Genomic DNA, 20,780 nt, shown 5'->3' on the forward strand with positions numbered 1-20,780 from the left:
TACTATCCCACAGTGTATTAGGAGCTTCTCCTCCTCTGGATGTAACTCCAGCCCTTGGGCTAAACAAGTTTCCCCATCCGCTGTCCCTGGGCAGGGCGCTAAACCCTAAAGATTCGCCTCAGAAGGCCCTTGTCTCATTGGTGTTAGCCTCTAACCGCAAAGGGTATAATTAACCCCCACCTACCCTTCCCCACGCTCCTCTCTTCCCACCGACTTAGTCTCCTAGCGTCCGCGGCGTCTTTAACTAGCTGGTAGTGGGAACCAGATACCTGTTATGGCGAGCATCATACATTTACATCACAATACCAACAAAAAAGGAGCATGCTATCGGTCCCCAGTTACTTATTCCACAGAATAGCCACAAAACGCCCCAAACAAGGAACAGAATATGTTGCTTGGTGCATTTCAATATCTAATCCTACACTACTACTCCGTCCGTTTCTCTTACTCCTACCCTCTCATGATTTCTCATTCCTGGGCATGGCTTGCAGGAAGGCTGTTCACTGCTCACCGTATCAGATTCTCCTAAGGTCACCAAACCTGGATTAAACAGGAGGGATTAATTCTTTATGAAGGGGCCTCACCTCACTGTCCACTTTAGAGGCGTGCTATTCCCCAGAGCAGAGAAAACCTCATAACAATTCTTAAAAAAGCAAAGTGTTTCATATATAAAAAGAGCTACTTTAGGAAAAGACCAATGACACTTTTTTTCTTTTAATGGGAACCCTGAAAAATATCAGAATCAATGCATAAAGTTGATCACTACCCATGCTATTAGCTCCAATAGAAAAGATATTGAAAGTAACACAGAATCGTTATTTCATAGCAACAGAATACACTTATAGACCGATATTGGCGCAGCAAGAACGTTACACAGATCATACTTGTCCCCAGATAGCAACCACGACTTCAACCCACCAAATTACCACAGAGAAATCTGAAAGACAGTAGTGTGTTAAAAGCTGCAGCGGGGCTAGAGTTATGTAGTGCTTGTTTGCCAGCTTTGCCACTACATTCCGTTGTGTCTTTGTCCTCCAATTCAACATCCTTTGTAGAAAACAACTCGCAAGCCCCCTCCTCTTAGTATGTTATTATGAGGAGATAGCACTAAGAACGCCTCCATCTCTATTAGAGAACCGAGAGAGGAGAGACCAGAAACAACCCACCGGCTTCTTGGAAAGACCCAAGATGGAAACCCTATAGAACATTCCGTCCCGTGGTTATGGTCTTTGTGCGAATAGAGCATATCTCAGCTCGCCGTATGTTTTCTGCTAGTTAGCATTCTGCTGAGTCAGGTGTTTGTGCTTCCCTTCCTTAGTAACCTAACAACAGGTGACAAGAAAACATTAACCATCTATATGCTATCTATTTAAATGACAGAAGGACAAAACCTGCGGACTTTGGGACAATCTAGCTCACTTAGCACAGGCCTGATCGTTTGTCACTGGCGTGACCTGGTCCTCTATCGGAGATGGAGAATTTTTGGATGGTGGCAGTGAGATCAAATCTAAGCTGGTAATTAAGCTTAGAGGGGTTCATGCAGGCACCCAGATTTCTGGACGCTAAGGTCCAGATTTGGGAAAGATGCTTATGATAGCTCACACTATCTTCTCCTTCCCAGAGGCTAGCGAAGATTAGAAGGTGAAAAAAACGCACTCCTGATGAAATGTTGTCTGAGCTCATGCAGTCCTCCCACACTGAAAGAGTCCAGCAGAATGTGTGGAGGCAGACAATGTCAGAGTCCAGGAAAGCACAATTTGAATGCGAGGACAGGTGGCGGGCTGAAGATAATAAGTGGCAGGCTGAAGATGATAGGTGGTGTCAGCTTCGTGACAGAAGGCAAGAGGCAATGCTGAGGCTACTAGAGGAACAAACTGATATGCTCCGGCCTATGGCTGAGGTTCAGGAAAGGCAGCTTGAGCACAGACCGCTGCTACAGCACCTGTGTAACCAACCGCCCTCCTCCCCAAGTTCCATAGCCTCCTCATCCAGATGCCCAAGAATGTAGTGGGGGGGCCTCCAGGCACCGAAGCACTCCACCCCAGAGGACCGCCCAAGCAACAGAAAGCTGACATTCAATAAGTTTTAAAGTGCAGTCTGGCCTTGTCCTTCCCTCCTCCCTCACCCCATCTGGTGCTTCCCTCCTCCCCCACTCCTCCCGGGCTACCTTGGCAGTCATTCCCCTATTTGTGTGATGAATTAATAAAGAATGCATGAATGTGAAGCAACAATGACTTTATTGCCCCTGCAAATGGTGATCGAAGTGGAGAGGGGAGGGTGGTTAGCTTAGAGGGAAGTAGAGTGAACCAAGGGGGGGCAGGGTTCATGAAGGAGAAACAAACAGAACTTTCACACTGTAGCCTGTCCAGTCATGAAACTGGTTTTCAAAGCTTCTCTGATGCGCACCGTGCCCTCCTGTATTCTGCTAACTGCCCTGGTGTCTGGCTGCACATAATCAGTGGCCAGGCGATTTGCCTCAACCTCCCACCCCGCCATAAACATCTCCCCCTTACTCTCACAGATATTGTGGAGCGCACAGCAAGTGGTAATAACGGTGGGAATATTGGTTTCGCTGAGGTCTATCCGAGTCAGTAAAGTGTGCCAGCATGCTTTTAAACATCCAAATGCCCATTCTACCACCATTCTGCACTTGCTCAGCCTATAGTTGAACAGCTCCTGACTACTGTCCAGGCTGCCTGTGTACGGCTTCATGAGCCATGGCATTAAGGGGTAGGCTGGGTCCCCAAGGATAACTATAGGCATTTCAACATTCCCAATGGTTATTTTCTGGTCTGGGAAGAAAGTCCCTTGCTGCAGCTTTTGAAACAGATCAGAGTTCCTGAAGACGCAAGCATCATGTACCTTTCCCAGCCATCCCACACTGATGTTGGTGAAACGTTCCTTGTGATCCACCAGTGCTTGCAGAAGCATTGAAAAGTACCCCTTTCAGTTTATGTACTTGCTGGCTTGGTGCTCTGATGCCAAGATAGGGATATGGGTCCCGTCTATCATCCCACCTCAGCTAGGGAATCCCATTGCAGCAAAGCCATCCACTATGACCTGCACATTTCCCAAAGTCACTACCATTGATATCAGCAACTCTTTGACTGGGTTGGCTACTTGGATCACAGCAGCCCCCACAGTAGATTTGCCCACTCCAAATTGATGCCCGACTGATCGGTAGCAGTCTGGCGTTGCAAGCTTCCACAGGGCTATTGCCACTTGCTTGTGAACTGTGAGGGTTGCTCTCATGTTGGTATTGTTGGGCTTCAGGGCAAGGGAAAGCAAGTCACAGAGTTTCATGAAAGTGCCCTTACGCATGCAAAAGTTTCACAGTCACTGGGAATCATCCTAGACATGCAACACTATGCGGTCCCACCAGTCTGTGCTTGTTTCTCGGGCCCAGAATCAGCGTTCCATGGCATGAACCTGCCCCATTAACACCATGATGTCCACATTGCAGGGGCCCATACTTTGAGAGAAGTCTGTGTCCATGTCCTCATCACTCTTGTCACCCTGCTGCCGTCTCCTCCTCACCTTCTTTTTGCTTTTGTGGGTTCTGGTTCTGCATATACTGCAGGATAATGTGTGTGGTGTTTACAGTGCTCATAATTGTGGCGGTGATCTGAGAGGGCTCCACGCTTGCCGTGCTATAGTGTCTGTGCTGGAAAAAGGCATGACATGATTGTCTGCTGTTGCTCTGACAGAGGGAGGGGTGACTGATGACATGGCTTACTTGGTTGTCACACAGAATAGCCCCCTCAAGGACTGAACTCACAACCCTGGGTTTAGCAGGCCAATGCTCAAACCACTGAGTTAGCTCTCCCCCCACTATTCAGAGGGTGGGGAGCAAATGAATACAAAACAAATCTGGTCTCTTCATTGTTTTGATCCACTCCATCTCTCTCATACATCTTAGGCTGGCAGCAGACGGTGCAGTACAACCGCTGTCCATCGTCATCTCCTGGCTGCTCGCCAGAAGACAATGCAGTACGACTGCTGGCCATCGTCGTCTCCCTTTTATGTCCAGGCGCCCCCGGCTGACCTCACCGAGGTTGGCTAAAAGAGCACCCAGGAGACGACGACGATGGCTACTAGTCGTAACACACCATCTGCTGCCAAAAGGCAATGAGCTGCTGCTGTGTAGCTATGCAGTACCACATCCGGCAGCACCCAGGAGACATACGGTGACGGTGAGCTGAGCGGGCTTCATGCTTGCCGTGGTATGTCATCTGCCCGGGTAACCCAGAGAAAAAGGCGAGAAATGATTTATTGCCGTTGCTTTCATTGGGGGGCAGGGGGCTGATGACATTTACCCAGAACCACCCGCAACAATGTTTTTGCCCCATCAGGCATTGGGAGCTCAACCCAGAATTCCAATGGGTGGCAGAGACTGTAGGAACTGTGGGATAGCTACCCACAGTGCAATGCTCTGGAAGTCGACGCTAGCCTTGGTACTGTGGATGCAGTCCGCCGAGTTAATGGTCTTAAGTGGGGACACACACAATTGACTGTATAAAATCGATTTCTAAAAAATCGACTTCTATGAATTCGACCTAATTTCGTAGTGTAGACATACTCTCAGATGGCAAATTGGCTGCTGTTTCTGCAGAGATTGATTGGCATGCTTTCTTTCCTCACTTATTTCCCTCTTGAGCCTGACTGAGTTTAAATTTTGTCCTTCCCTAAGTCCCAAACCCCCTTGTGCAAGGTGCATGGCTCGGCCTCAAAGAGATCCCTTTTACCATTTGCTAGCAGGCTCCTGTGTATTTATTAGGCCCCAGTCCTATAAGCTGCTTTGTGTAAGTGAAGGCCAGTGCTCACACAGAGCCCCATTGAACTGAATAGCACAAACATTTAAAGAGATTTGTATTAAAGGTGTAAAATCTATAGGAAAAACAGAGAAATGTGGGTATGTCCAAAGTGAGGCCACATGTTGGAGTCTATTTATCTAGGAGGGCTGTGCTGCAAAAAGCGCTGGAAAGTGCCATAGAGTACATCAGACTGCCCAAGATGTAGAAAGAGAGCAGCTAGGGGAATGAACTCCATGGAACAGCCCTCATCGGTGAATGTAATTTTAGTTTGCATTGTTTGTGTGGTAGCGAAATTTTCTAAACTTCTCAGTAATTAGACTACAGCGCCTCTGCTGCAGTTACAGCTCAAATCCTCCAGATGTCGCATGTGCATCAGGTCCAGTTCCAATGTGCAGGAATCATCTAAATCAGGGGTAGGCAAACTATGGCACACGGGCTGAAGGTGGCAAGCGAGCTGATTTTCAGAGGCACTGGGTCCTGGCCACCAAATCTGTATAGTAATAGGTAAAAGCACACAAAAGACCAGATTCACCAGTGTTCAGACCAGATTTCTTGTCTGTGACTCATTTTCATGGCCATGAATTTGGTAGGCCCTATTTATGGGAGTTAGGCACTAAATACTGAGGATCTGGTAGGGGTTTGATCTGTCCACATTGTCATTTAATAAGATGTCAAGGCCCGATCATACAACATAGATAAGAAATTGTTTTGCCTTTTTTGCATCACGATATGTTGGTCTGTTTAGTCCGAATCTTGTCTCCAGCCTAGTTATACTAATACTTCAAGTTGAAGGTGCAAGTAACCCAGCAGCACAGCAGACTTTCATTGGGAAATAACCTGCACGGGGGAAGTTCTCCAATGTTCATGCAGATAGTGGTGATCTCCCTGAGCCCTGAGATCCTTATCATTTTTATACTTCCTCCTTTTATCTAAATCTGCAAGCTCCTGACGTCACGCCAAATGACTTGCAACCGGCTGGCTATCAATTCTCCGGCTCTGTGTTTCTAAAATGATGACAAGTATGGAAGATTTGTCACAAGTGCTCTGGAGGGTTCATACAGAAATGGCAGACTCTGTAAAGTTTACAATGGATAGTTGCAGTGGCACGGAGGCAGTTTGACATAAATCGATTTCCCCAGAGAGATGCTGTCTCAATTTTGCCAGTGAAAGAATTCCTCTAAAGCACATCTGTAGGAAACAAGCCTGTGCTAGTCCATAGGAGAGCCTGAGGACTAATTAATATGTCCACCACCTCTTAATTAGATCAGGGTTGGCATCCTTTCAGAAGTGGTGTGCTAGTCTTTCATTTATTCAACTCTAATTTAAGTTTTCGCCGTGCCAGTAAATACATTTTAACGTTTTTAGAAGAGCATTTTCGATAAGTCTATGGTCCGAGGGGCTCTGCATTTTAATTTAATTTTAAATGAAGTTTCTTAAATATTTTAAAAACCTTATTTACTTTACATACAACAATAGTTTAGTTATATATTATAGACTTATAGAAAATGCTCTTCTAAAAACGTTAAAATGTATTACTGGCACGCGAAAACTTAAATTAGAGTGAATAAATGAAGACTAGGCACACCACTTCTGAAAGGATGCCAACCCCTGATCTAAATTAAGAGGCTGGTGAGACATATTAATTAGTCCCTCAGGCTCTCCTATGGACTAGCACAGGATTGTTTCCTACAGGATGTGCTTTAGAGGAACTTCTTTCAATGGCAAATTGATGACAGCATCTCTCTGGGAAATGATTTATGTCCTGCCTCCGTTCCCACTGCACTATCCATTGTAAACTTTACAGAGTCTGCCATACTGTATGAACCCTCCAGAGCAGCTTGTGACAATCTTCCCATACTTGTCATCATTTTAGAAACACAGAGCCAGGAGATTGATGCCAGCCTGGGTGTCAAGTCATTTGGCGTGACGTTCAGAGCTTGGCAGGATTTAGATAAAAGGAGGAAAGTATAAAAATATAAGGGATCTCAGGGCTCAGGGGATCAACCACTATCTGATGAACATTAGGAAGAAACTTCCCCCGTTGGCAGGTTATTTCCAAGTGAAAGTCTGCTGCTGGGTTACTTGCACCTTCCTTTGAAGTATTAGGTACTAACTAGTGCTGGAGACAAGATTCTGGACTAAACAGACCACATATCTGATGCAAAAAGGCAAACAATTTCTGTATTTCTATGTTGTATGATCGTGCCTTGACATGCTGTCATAAATGACAATGGGGACAGATCAAACCCTGACCCAGATCCTCGAAGGTATTTAGGTGCCTAACTCCCATAAATAGGGGCCTACCAAATTCATGGCCATGAAAAATGAGTCACAGACCAAGAAATCTGGTCTAACCTTGGTGAAATCTGGTCTTTTGTGTGCTTTTACCCTATACTATACAGATTTAATGCAGAAGACCGGCGACTCTCAAGTTGGTGGTCTTGACCCAAAAAGGAGTTGTAGGGAGGTCACAAGATTATTTAGGGGGGTCACGGTATTGCCACCCTTACTTCTGTGCTGCTGCAGGTGGTGACGCTGCTCTCAGAGCTGGGCGGACAGAGAGCTGTGACTATTGGCCAGTTGCCCAGCTCTGAATGTAGTGCCCCACCAGCAGCATTGCAGAAGTAAGGGTGGCAATACCTTATCATACCACCCTTAATTCTGCTCTGCAACCTTCAGAGCTGGGCAGCCAGAGAGTGGAGGCTGCTGACTAAAGGCCCAGCTCTGCAGGCAGCAGCACACAAGTGAGTGTGGCAATACCATACCATGCTATCCTTACTTCTGTGCTGCTGCTGACGGTGGCTCTGCCTTCAGAGTTGGGCTCCCAGCCAGCAGCCACTGCTATCCAGCTGCTCAGCTCTGAAAGCAGCACTGCTGCCTGCAGCAGAGCAGGAGTAAGCGTAGCAGTAACTCTCTGTACAACAGCCTTGTGACCCTCCCCACAACTCCTTTTTTGATCAGGACCCCTATAATTACAATACCATGAAATTTCATATTTAAATAGGTGAAATAATGTAATTTACAATTTTAAAAATTCTAGGACCATAAAATTGACTAAAATGGATCGTGAATTCGGTGGGCTCCTAATTATTATTGTTATTATTGGTGTAACACCATTGAACCAATGTGATACACTGGGGAAATCCATAGCTGGTGGGGAATGAACAGTAAATATGGGTGTGCTAAGGATTTGTGTTTATTTCTATGAGTGTTTATGTTTTTGATGGGCCCCTGCGTAACAGGATCCTGTCTTGACGGATTATTTCCGTTTTAAAATGAGATCAAATTCTGCAGGCTCTTGGCCCCATAAATGGCCTGTGCAACACAAACAAATTCAAATGCAGAGGTGCTCAGGTGTGTTTGTCTTGACCCTGAACGCATAGCCCTCTGACAAACAAAGGAGTAGCTACTGTCTGGTATCTAAAATTCTCCTGTTGTCTGGTCATGAGTGAAGAAACTATTTACTGCATTTCGAATGAGCTGCATGTTGTTGTTCAATAATTTCCAACTGTTGGGAATGAAATTACATCACAAATACTCATAACAAGGGAGGGGAGAGGCGGCTAACTACTCTGTTTTGGAGCTGGCATAGTACAAAATGTGTCATGCAAGAATTACACTGAGTTATGCTGTGTCCAAAACAGTAAGTAAAAAGTGGGGTGGGAAAAGAACAGGTCCCAGGAGTGCCTTACACAGCCAAGGAGTTTTAATTAATAATTCACCTCAGAGATGGATTAATGGCAGCCTAGGTTCTTTGTCATAGGCTTATATATTAAGGACAGCTAGCTATCAAGATATAGTGATAACCCCTTATTTTGAATAGAAATACTTTCAAACACTAGTTGTAGTGGGGATACAGGAAAAGTTATTTGGCCAAACTGTGAAATCACCTAGAAATCAATGGCTTTCTATTTAGAATGGAAGTCAGTAGCCAGAAGTACTTCTGGGCAAAGCACTCAGAGAACCCCCCCCCCCCCACCCCCGACACCTTGGTGAATGAGTCAGTCCCAGGCTAAAGTACAGCTGAGAGTTAGTTTCCTAAGGGTTTCCTAGAGACCCTGGGCCAAGTTGGAAATCTATGAATATTTCTAAATCACTTCTTTTCATGGGGAGATCTGTATTCTGATTCCTTGGAGAATGGGATTGCTGACTCTCCCAGACAATGAGTGGGAAACAGCCCAGTGTGTAAGCTCCGATCACAGGTGGGTACACTTGTGTGATGGGAAAATGATGCAACGCACACATTCCTTTCAGCCCTTCAGAGGCTGCATGCGTAGGCTTTTCCCTGGGATTAGTACAGGGTCACAGTCCTAAACAAGGAGCAAACTCCTCACCAGTTAACGTGACATGCATGAGGGTGAGCCAGCCTTTCTGCAGCTGGGCTCTGCTTTGCAGCCCCCACAGCCAGTTAATTCCACAGATTCTCGGAAATCCAGAACCAAAAGTGGACAAGAGACCAGTTAAGCAATTTACTGGAAACAAGCAACAGATACAGGCAGAACAACAGGAGTAAAGCCGCAGCTCTGAATTTGTGGGTCATCAGTACTGAAGTGCATTAGAGTAGAACCTGATGCTAAACAATAACCCTTCCAGATTTGGACACAGACCCTCAGTTTGTGCCAACTGGACTAGTTCTGTTGAAGTCAACGGAGCAATGCTGACTTACTCTAGCTAAGGATCGTCCCTTGTCTTCATCCAACCCCAGAAAAACATACATGGGAGGTAAATCTACCTGTTGACTCACTAGTGTGGAACAAGGCATGAAATATTCCTCCATATTTTTATTTTATTTTAGGGCAGTTCCATCAAATATGGAAAAAAATTCCAAACCAAATGACCCCATCCATTGTCTCAGTATTGTCATTTATTTACTCTAAATTGTATAAATGAGATAAGATTTATACAGGGTCTAGTACCAAGGAATAAGGTCTAATTTAGATTTAGAAATGTACATAAGAACATAAGAATGGCCGTACTGGGGCAGACTAAAGGTCCATCTAGCCCAGTATCCTGTCTACCGACAGTGCCAATGCCAGGTGCCCCAGAGGGAGTGAACCTAACAGGTAATGATCAAGTGATATCTCTCCTGCCATTCATCTCCGCCCTCTGACAAACAGAGGCTAGGGACACCATTCCTTACCATCCTGGCTAATATTCATTAATGGACTTAACCTCCATGAATTTATCCAGTTTTCTTTTAAATGTAGAAATCTAATTTCACTTATATTGTAAGTCCTTTGGGGCAGGGATCTTTTGTTTGTTCTGTGTTTGTACAGCACCTAGCACAATGGGGACCTGGTCCATGACTGGGTCTCCTAGGTGTTACCTACACACTAAATAAATAAAATATAATAAATAATAAATATACAGACTGATATTTTACTGATAGGTCCAAATACAACAATCCAGACCTACTTGATTCTTCAATCTGCATACCTGTTTCCTATCCAATACAACAAGAGAAGAGACTACTTTCTCACAATTGGTCTCTTACTATCTACAAAGGCATTCAAAACGGCCAGAGTCTTAGCTAGTGTAAATTGATTTAGAGCCATTGACTTCTACGCTGCACTGGTTTACACCAGCTGAGGGTCTGGTCACTAGCACTTTTCCAATTTTTTCAAATATCTGAAAAAATCATTTGCACATGGAGATAGAATATGGTGAGAAAACAGCTACAAAGGGAGCTACAAAACAACCTGTTCTCTCAGGAAAAGCTGAACCAGATAATTTAATGCCAGATTTTGTTATGCTCTTTCCTCTCTTCCTCTTTTGAGACCAAGGCTTCTTCTTAGTAACCAGGGGACTGCATAACTTAAGGGGTTGCTGATGGTAGGGAGCCTTGCAGCTCAGATAAGCAGTGACAGAAGGGGACTGATGGTTATTCAGCAGCTTTAGTGAAGTGATCTAGTATTCTTAGTTCACTTCCTAGTGATCCAGTATTCTGAGTATTCTCACTTCCTAGTGAAAACAAAACCCACCATCACCACTGGCCGATAACTGTTGTCAGTCTCAGCAGAGACCACGGATTGAATGGGCCAAAGAGAATAAACTATAGAGAGAGGTCACTCCAGGTCAAGTTTCTGACAGTTTGGTGCCGTGGTTTCCATCTACACTGCACTTGATCTGTGAATATAAGTTTATCGTTTCCAGTAGTTGGTTCAGAACCTCTCACTTGCGGTAAAATCGATAGATGTGAAATCGCTCAGAAGCAAAGCCAAAATAAAAAGCTGGTTGCATCCTGAAGTACGAAACATGGATGTTATTTCCAGTCCAAGCATTCTTGTAGCATTGTGCAACAATCTCAGCTGTTGTGTGAAGACTAATCACTGAGATTCACACAATCATTCATTCCCCTCTAACTAGCTCATTTTGTTTAGTAAAAATTTTATCATATTTTTCACTGTTTTCTCAGGTTACCCATTTTAATTGAAACATCCTGTTTTGTGGCTGTTAATAGCTCAGAGATGTGCCCCATAAACATGCACCTTCTTGAAAAGCCACCCACCAAGGCTTTGGATATTTCCAGATGCTTTTCATCATATGATTATTGAACATCTGTTATTTTTTTTTCCTTGTAAGTATTTTACTTTTATTAGAGAAACCCTCTGACACAGACTAACACAAATACAAAGTTGAAGCTAACCAGGCATAGATGCTTAAAAGCAAATTAATTAGGAAGTTCAAAGAGACTCCCTGGAAAAGAATTATCTCAGTTTATCCGAGGATATTCAGCCAAATGATTCTGTGTACAATGATGGCACATACATAGAGCTAATGAGGTCCGCTAGTTAGAACACACAGGAGATCATTAAGTCAGATACTGTCGTGGGGTTTTCAAGAGGGCTGGATACATTTTTGGCTATTAAAAGCATGTGTAGTTATGGATGTTAAAATACAGGTGTTCAAATCTAATGTTCAGGGCATAAATGTCACCTACAGGAATTAAGAAATAAGGCCAATGGGAGTTGTAGGTATTCAACACATCTGAAAACCAGGCCCCAGGTGACTAAAATTGGCTGCCCAATGAAAGACACAGCCAAAATGGATTGACTTTTCCTTGTAATCTGGACCTAATTAATTTACTCAAGGTCACCGAGCAAGTCAGTGGCAGATCTGGGAATAAAACCTAGAGCATTCCCCTCTCCAGTGTATCATGCTGGCTATACCTTTGCACAGTTGTTTAGGTTTTACTAGGACTAGGGAGGAAGAGAGCTGCTGTGCTACCCTTTGAATTTTCAGGTACAGACCAGTTAAAGAAACAGGATACCAAACCTGATGGACCAGTGTTTTTATCTTATGACCGTACGAAATAGCCAACCTACCTAAACCTGTGTGGGTGGTCAGCCTAATGGTTAGAATCAGGCACCAAGAACCAGAGCTGAGGTGAGAGCCACAGTCAGAGTCAGGTGCCAAGCCAAAGGTCAGAGCTGGAGACAAAGTCAGAAGTCAAGGCCGGGGTCGAAGCTGGAGTTGGCATGAGGGTAGAGCGTAGGAGCAGGAACTGGGAACAAACAGAGACCTGGGACAAGGAGGGCAGGAGCAGGCTGGGGAGCAGGCAGGGTCTGTAGTAGTAGCCAGCCAAAGATTCACCTAGTTGCTTAGACAACTTCCTCTGCCTCTTTCTGGTTTAAGCAGTGCATTCCAGCCAATCAGTGGGGCTGCACATCTCCACCCAGGATGAGCTTTGTGGGTGTGGCACTTTGAAAACTAGAGCTTCTCTAGCCTCCTTGTCAACTGGTTTGGGTGAGCCACTGGTCACTGCCTAGTGACTCACACTCCCTCACCTGCTGGCTCCACAACAAGCCAAAACTAGGCTAGCCAGGTAATCTAACTAGGTGGTACTGCTACAACTGTGTGTCTGGTGTTTAGTATCAAAAAATTGACCTGTTGTGATTGCAAGCTGCTTCTAATGTTATTTCCTCAGCATTCCCTCTTCATGTCCTAGCATGAAAGAAGAGGAAAAACTCACTGAAACATGAAAAAGCAGGAAAACAGACAGAACAGAAAACACGTTGTTGCTTAATTGAGCTGGGAAAGGAGGAGGAGGAATAGAATGCCATGACTTGCAGCTCTGTGTTTATAGGGCTGTTACGCTAGCATGTCTGGAGATACAGTGCCCAGGGCCAGCTCCAGGCCCCAGCACGCCAAGTGCGTGCTTGGAGCAGCATGCCGGGGGGGGGGCGCTCTGCTGGTTGCCAGGAGGACGGCAGGCGGCTCCAATGGACCTCCCGCAGGCATGCCTGCGGAGGGTCTGCTGGTCCAGCAGCTCCGGTGGAGCCTCCGCAGGCACACCTGCGGGAGGCCCACCGGAGCTGCGGGACCAGCGGACCCTCTGCAGGGATGTCTGTCAGAGGTCCACCAGAGCCGTGGGACCAGCAGACCCTCTGCAGCCACATCTGCGGGAGATCCACCAGAGCCGCAGGACTGGCAAGCAGCAGAGCGCCCCCCGCGGCGTGCCGCCGTGCTTGGGGTGGCGAAATGGCTAGAGCCAGCCCTGATAGTGCCCACTTCACTCTTCCAGCTGTCATAAAGGAAGTCACTGAGGAGCACATTCAAGCACAGAGCAAACCAGATTATGTGTTCAAAATGCATTGACTCTGTTCCTTTCAGGCCCATGTGCTGTGGTCTGGTTCAAACAGCAAGTTACACCGTCATCATTTACAGGTGTAAGCTAAATCAATATAAACTAGATTTAAATCAGTGTAGACATGCTCATGCACAAGTTTGCACCCATTTAACTAAATCATTTTAACACCACCTCTTTGACTAAACTGGTCCAACTTGTGTGTTAGGCCAGCCCTGATACAGAGAAACCTCTTGAAATGAATAACTGCTAAGTGAATACACTCTTTGCATACCCAACATTCTTGTCTGCCTGCAAGGGAGAGCAGAGGTGCAATGGTGAACAGAGTCAAGTAAATTTGTTAGTCTGTAAGATGCCACAAGTACTCCTGTTCTTTTTGCAGATACAGACTAACATGGCTGCTACTCTGAAACAGAGTCAACTAAGATCACTGAAAAGATGCCTCTTCCCCCATTGTAAGCTAAGGAGTGTTCGTGACTCACTGGTTCTGAGGGTATGATCCACAGGTGATTAGTAAAACTGTCAAGCGTTCCTTTTCAAGTGCTGATATGGTGTGAGACATCGCCTTTCCTTCTAGGGTGGGATCCAAATACAGCTAATGCCTTTTGTCTCAGCAGCCCACTGCTCTTCAGGAGCATTCTAATCCCAAACAGGAATCATGGAAATGGCTTAAGAACAGGTATATGAATAAATCAGTGAAGTGAACAGAATTAAGTGTCCATAACATTATTCAATGGAACACAGCCATGGATTGTCTCTCTACAGAGTCCCTCACCCAACCCACTCTCAGTAATGAAAGTGGAATGCAGTAGGCACTGTGCGTGAATCAGCAATGGGCACACATTCATCTGTACATTTAGAGCAAGGTTCACAGGTGTTTATTAGCTCCCCATGGAGCCAGCAGAAGTTCACATGGAAATGGAGGGGTTCACCCCTCATTCTTTCACAGTTATCAGCTGCATTAACAATTATTTAAGATGGTCCCGAGCAATGGTGTACAAACTGAGATTTGGATTTCAGGCATCCCAAAATTTGTGGATATTTGGTCCCATCTCTAGTAATCCCAATAACAATCTTCCATAATAGACTTGGGGCCAGATTCTCTGCTTAGCTTAATTTACAATCACAGGGATAGGGCTATTATGGAGCCAGTTAAACCTCTCTGATTCTCTGGCTGGCCCCGGACTGTAGGCTAAACAAACTAGGGGTACAACACTTTGCTTCAAGCTCAGGGACAACTGGCAAGTGACTCCGTTTCCGGAGGGGGGTTGATTTCCCTCAACATTCATGGTGAACCAAACAGGAGAATTTGGTTGCAATATACCTATATCCTCCAGTCTGGAAAATGTGTTATCTGAAGGTTACGGCACCATGTAGGAGAGTGAAGGTAAAACTACCCAAACATATACAAAGTCTGATTCTCCTTTCACACTGCTGTAAGTCAGGAGTAACTGCACTAAAATAAAAAATAAAGTTATGCTGGTTTGAAACCACTCTGAGAGGAAAAGTCAGGCCCATTGCCTCCTCCTTAGCTATTGAACATTAACTAACCCTGGAGACTGTGAAACAGGAAAGAGTAAAAGAGGGTTTTGCTGCTGTCTGGTAAGAGGAAGCTTTCAGTCATGAAAACAGCCATACTAGGTCACCAATGGTTCATCTAGCCCAGTATCCTGTGGCCCAACAGTGGCTGATGCCAAGTGCTTGAGAGGGCAACTTATCAAGTGATTCATCCCTTGTTGACCAGTAGCCAGAGGTTTAGGGACACCCAGAGTATGGGGATGCATCCCTTACTGTCATGGCTAATTGCCATTGTTGGATTGATCCTCCATGAACTTATCTAATTCTTTTTTGAACCCAGGTTTTCATTTTTTGCCTTCACAACATCCCCAGGCAATGAGGTTGACTAAGTCACTTAGTCACACTGATCTCAGCAGGAATCAGTCAATTGACTTTAACGGACAAGGGATTAGAAGGCCAGTGCCATGTGAGGCCAGTGCCTTGTTGGCTGATTCTAAGGGTGCACCTACACTAGGAGATTTCTTGACATCAGTGCTGGTACCACCAGCAGTAAAAGTGCTACAGTGGACAAGATGCTGCTATTTTTAGCATAGAATCATAAAAATATAGGGCTGTAAAGAACCTCAAGAAGTCATCAAGTCTAGTTCCCTGCACTAAGGCAACACTGCTGTTAATACAACCCAGAATGATATTAGCCTTTTTCACAGCTACATCACATTGTTGACTCATTTCAATTTGTGATCCACTGTAGCCCCCAGATCCTGCCATCTAGCCAGTTACTCCTCATTTTGTAGTTGTGCATTTGATTTTTCCTTCTGAACTGAAGTACTTTGCACTTATCTTTATTGAATTTCATCTTATCGATTTTAGACCAATTCTCTAATTTGTCAAATAGTTGTTTTCAATTCTAATCCTGTCCTCCAAAGTGCTTGCAACCTCTTCCAGCTTGATGTCATCCACAAATATTATAAGCATACTCTCCACTTCATTATCCAAATCATTAATGAAAATATTGAATAGCACTGGACCCAGGACTAACTCCTGTGGGACCCCACTAGATACACCATATCAGTTTGACAGTGAACAATTGATAACTACTCTTTGAGTACGTTCTTTCAACCAGTTGTGCACCCACAACTCATAATAATTTCATCTAGACGACATTTCCCTAGTTTACGTATGAAAATGTCATGTGGGACTGTATCAAAAGCTTTACTGAAATCAAGATATATCACATCTACTTCTTCTTCCTTATCCACTAAGCCAGTAACCCTGTCAAAGAAGGAAATTAGGTTGGTTTGACATGATTTGCTCTTGACAAATCCATGCTGGCTATTCCTTACAATTATAATTAATTTACTCAAGATCACCCAGCAAATAGCCAGCATGGATTTGTCAAGAGCAAATCATATCAAATCATGTCCAGGTCCCAGGCGTATTCAAATCCCCACTCCACCGCAGGTGCTGCTCCCAACCAACTCCTTTCCCCAAACCTCTACCTCTGTCTCGCCTTTTCCAACCCCGGCTCTTCCCCAAGCCCCCCACCCCTGCTCCACTTCCCGACTCTTCAGGCCTGGGACATCCTCCCCCACCTCCACCCCATCCCTTCGCCCAATCCCCCACTCCCACCCAGCCTCTTCCCACCCAGTTTTGCCCACCTCCCCATAGCGCACCCCATCCCCTCTCCTTTCCCTGCTCTCCAGTGCCTCCTGCAAAACAGCTAATAGCGGCAGGTGGGAGGCACTGGGGGTAAGGTGGAAAGCTGGCTGCCGGTGGGTGCTAAGCACCCGCTAATTGTTTTCCGTGGGTGCTCCAGGGCTGGAGCACCCATAGAGTCGACACCTATGCCCAATGCAGTGCAGTTTAAAATAACACTGAGCAGGAAGAGCACTGAGTCACTGAGAATTTGACACGTTTACCTCCTAAATATTGCTGACTGCCAGAGAAAAATCACCCTGACTCATGAACAGATGCTTGTATTGTGTTGTCATGTTTATGGCACCTTCATTAAGGGCCCAGTCTAACTCCCATTACAAACAATGTAAAGACTCCAGCACACTTTAATGGGAATTGGATCAGGCCCTAAAAGCAGCTCCTGCAAGCCAAAGAGCAGATGCCTAGATGATCTGCCATTATCCTGCTTGGACGCAGTTGGACTGGGAAGCACCTGCAGAGAAAGCCTGCCAGGGTAGGGAGCTGAGGTTGTGGTAGCACAATGCAGCTGCTGTGCCAGGAGTGTAGGGGGCCAGCACTAGACCAAAGTGGGCTGCTGGGCTGGGCCGGAACTGGACATGAGATAGGTTATTTAACAGCTCTCTTTCTCTCACTCACTCTCTCTCCCTCTGTGTGCGTGTAAAAGCTTGTTCTGAGCGGCAGGAACCCAGGGGGGATGCCAGCTGGTGGAAACAATACTGCCTACCCACCCTGGGGCTGAACACCTGTTATAGTATAAGGGATCTAGGTGCACCTGTACCACCATTTCCAGAGAGGAGCCATTGCTCAGCACCATGTGCCTTGAGCTTTCAGAAACCAGCCTGTAAGGAAGCTCATGGGCCAAATTCCCTTCTGGTGTAACTCTGTTGATCTCAGTAGTTTCTCCAGTGAATAATTGATCCCTTATTTATTGATTGTAGCTCGTAATAGTTATGAATTATTGCTGGCTCCAGTTTGGGTTGTCAAAGAGGACTAAACATAGAAACAAAAACAAGTGGTACCTAGCATGGATGTGCGCAGTCCTCTCTATTAATAAAAATGCCTGGCTCTTATCATCAGTAGACTTCAAAGCACTTTATAAGGGAGGTCAGCACAATTATTTCCATTTTACAGATGGGGAAACTGAGACAGAATAAAGCAAAATGATTTATTTAAGGTCACCCAGCAGCAGAACTGGGAATAGAACTCAAGTCTTCTGAAGCCCAACCTAATGCTCTACTACTATACTACACCACCCCTTCTATTAGTAGTTCCTTTTGCTTTGCACTTCTGTAGCATCTTCCATCCCAGGCTAGCAATTCACTCCATGTTTAAACTTCACAGTATGCCTGGGAGCTGGGGAAGCTTTTTTAATCCCCACTTAACGGACATAGACACTGAGGCATGGAGGAGTTGAGACTTGCCTTAACTCAGACATCAGTACAGTGACAGGAGAGGAAGCAGAACCCAGGAGTTCTGACACAGTAGATAATGCTCTCCCATTTGATTTGAGCTAGTGAAGTTATTCCTTACAGTAACTAGTAGTGCACGAGTCTCCTCTCCAGAGATGGTTCCCTGCATTCCATACAGTTCAGGCTGTGCATGGGCTCCAGGCATCTCACCATTCCACAGAGGATAAATTGAAAATCACAGGCTGTCTCATCATCAGAGGAATCTAACTCTATTCCATTGCAGACTCTGGGCTTGTCTTCATGGCAAGTTAGCTTGGATTAATACTCTCAAGTTACTCCACTCCAGCTAGCTCAAATGGAGTGACATGAGAGTACTAACCCAAGCATGTCTAGTTTGAGTGAGAGTGACCACCCTGAAAAACAACACTCAGAGCTGCACAGACTGAGTGGATTAGCAGCTAGTGAGTTGTAATTCAAACTGCTGCAGGACAACACCAAGCTGGAATCCAGAAACACCGCCGCTGTTTTTAAAAGTGCAGGAGCTCATCCTAATTTTCTGCCCAGAATTCACTCCTTGTTTTAATGTCCCCATAAACCACTTGGCGCTGACACAAAGATTTTTACAGATTGCTGTGGGATGTTGCTGCGCACTTAACACTGTTAGCTGTGCTGTATATTTCCCAGCCACTGTACAATTAAAGGCTTTATAAAGTCCACCAAGGTGTTTGCTTAGTTGGAGTGCTGCACCTTTTTCCTTAGGTTAGACTAATGTACCCAGAGAAATGATAAATTTTTAGCAAAACTTTTATCTGCAAGGGTGGATTCCTTAAGAATGTCTCATTCGTAAAGGAGCTCCAGTCCACACTCCAACTCTGTGTAATTCGGTTTTAATATGCCCAGTCCCCTCCATGAGCTGTTGTATCTCCACATTCACACTCTGCCACTAGTATGGGGCAGATCCTCACTTGGTGTAAATCAGCTGAACTCCCTTGAAGTCAGTGGAGTTGGATGGATGGATGTCAGCTAAGGATCTGGCCTATCTCTGTCTCTGATGCCCATTGCATGATGAAGAGAGTGAGAGTCTCAAAAGCCTATCTTCGTGATTCTTTGCAGTTATTTGAATATCACCTTTGAGTTCTTCTTCCTTTTTTTTCTCAGTCAAACCTTAAATCAAGGACTCCATTGGGAAAGAAACGTTGAAGTTTCTCCTGCATGGTGTGTGATTCTTTGCCTTTCTGCTGACAAGCTGAATGGTTGGTGCTGACTAGTGATAATTTTACACTTGCTGCAATGGGGAAATGAACAGCCATCTCTCAAGGAATAAAAGCAAGAACTAAAACATGTACATTGTTTTATCTGCTACTGCAACAGCCACTTTTCACTGATAATGGCTTATTTATATTCAGCGCCAACTCCAGCGTTTTTGCTACCCCAAGCGGCCAAAAAAAAAAAAAAAGCCACGATCAGCAGCAGCTCTATTCTTCAGCAACAATTCGGCTTGCTGCGGTGGTGCCTGGAGCTGGACCTGTTTATATACAGAGCTTTATAGAGCCCTTTTCATCCTGAAAGATCCCAAAACACTTTTAAAACTTATTCACAGACTTAAGCTCTGATCCTACAAAGTCAGGTGAGTGCTACTTACTCATGCAGCATCTCAAAATCAATGGGACGACTTGTGTAAGTGTCTGCAGAAGCAGGCTTTAAACACCCATTCCTCCAATTCCATGTAAATAAAGCACACAGAGAGCTTTGCTTGCATTAAGGCTGCAGGATTGGGTGTTACATCAGTAAAATGGGGATTGGGGAAATCTGTACAGCTTTTAAATAAGACATGTAGTTCAGGTCATGTGTCATCTTCAGACACACAAATTGTCCTCATAAGCATTATTCTACATCCCATGTCCTTTCCAACAAAAATTGATGACAACTGATCTGCAAGTTTCCAGTTCATCATTACCAGTTGCCTACACCTACAGATAGCACCAGGCTCAGAACTTTTAAGAAGTTCTTCTAGATGGAATTCTGAGCCCTGGTCTACACTACAGGGTTAGGTCGAATTTAGCTGCATTGGGTCAATTTTATAATGAATGCGTCTATACAAGCAACCCCATTCCATCGACCTAAGGGCTCTTAAAATCGACTTCTGTACTCCTCCCCGGCGAGGGGAGTAGCGCTAAAATCAACCTTGCTGGGTTGAATTTGGGGTAGTGCGGCCACAAATTGATGTTATTGGCCTCCAAGAGCTATCCCAGAGTGCTCCAATGTGACCTTATTTTGTCCTCCACGGTAGGACACTTTACCTCAACAAGCCAATAGCAAGTAGTGTGGAATCATTGCAGCACAAAGAATGGCAGCGAATGGTCCTGGGTTTTGGTTGCATTCAAGCAACATTTGGTCTATATCTTTCTGTGTTAGACTCAGGAAAGTGATATAATTCATAGTCACCTGGTTGAAATAGGGGAATTTTTGTAAGGGAACAGTAAAAGGACCCTGTTTATGCTGGGCTGTTTGTGCTTGGCTAAAAGGAATCATCCCTGAGAATAGCCACACGGCGGGGGGAGGGCTGAAGGGATCATCTCAAATAGCCAGGAGGAGGGGTGGGTGGAGGTATGTGCCACACCTCCACCCCAAAACCACAGCCCCTCCTTTTAAATGACAAACTCAGTCAGCATTGCTTGCTATGGGAAAGGAGGGCGCTGCAGTTTGAAAACATTCCCACATGTTATCCAGGTGTTAGAAGCCAAACCCAGGTACCCT

Source organism: Chelonoidis abingdonii, chromosome 15 (genome assembly GCF_003597395.2).
Source record: "Chelonoidis abingdonii isolate Lonesome George chromosome 15, CheloAbing_2.0, whole genome shotgun sequence".
NCBI classification, from domain to species: domain Eukaryota; kingdom Metazoa; phylum Chordata; order Testudines; family Testudinidae; genus Chelonoidis; species Chelonoidis abingdonii.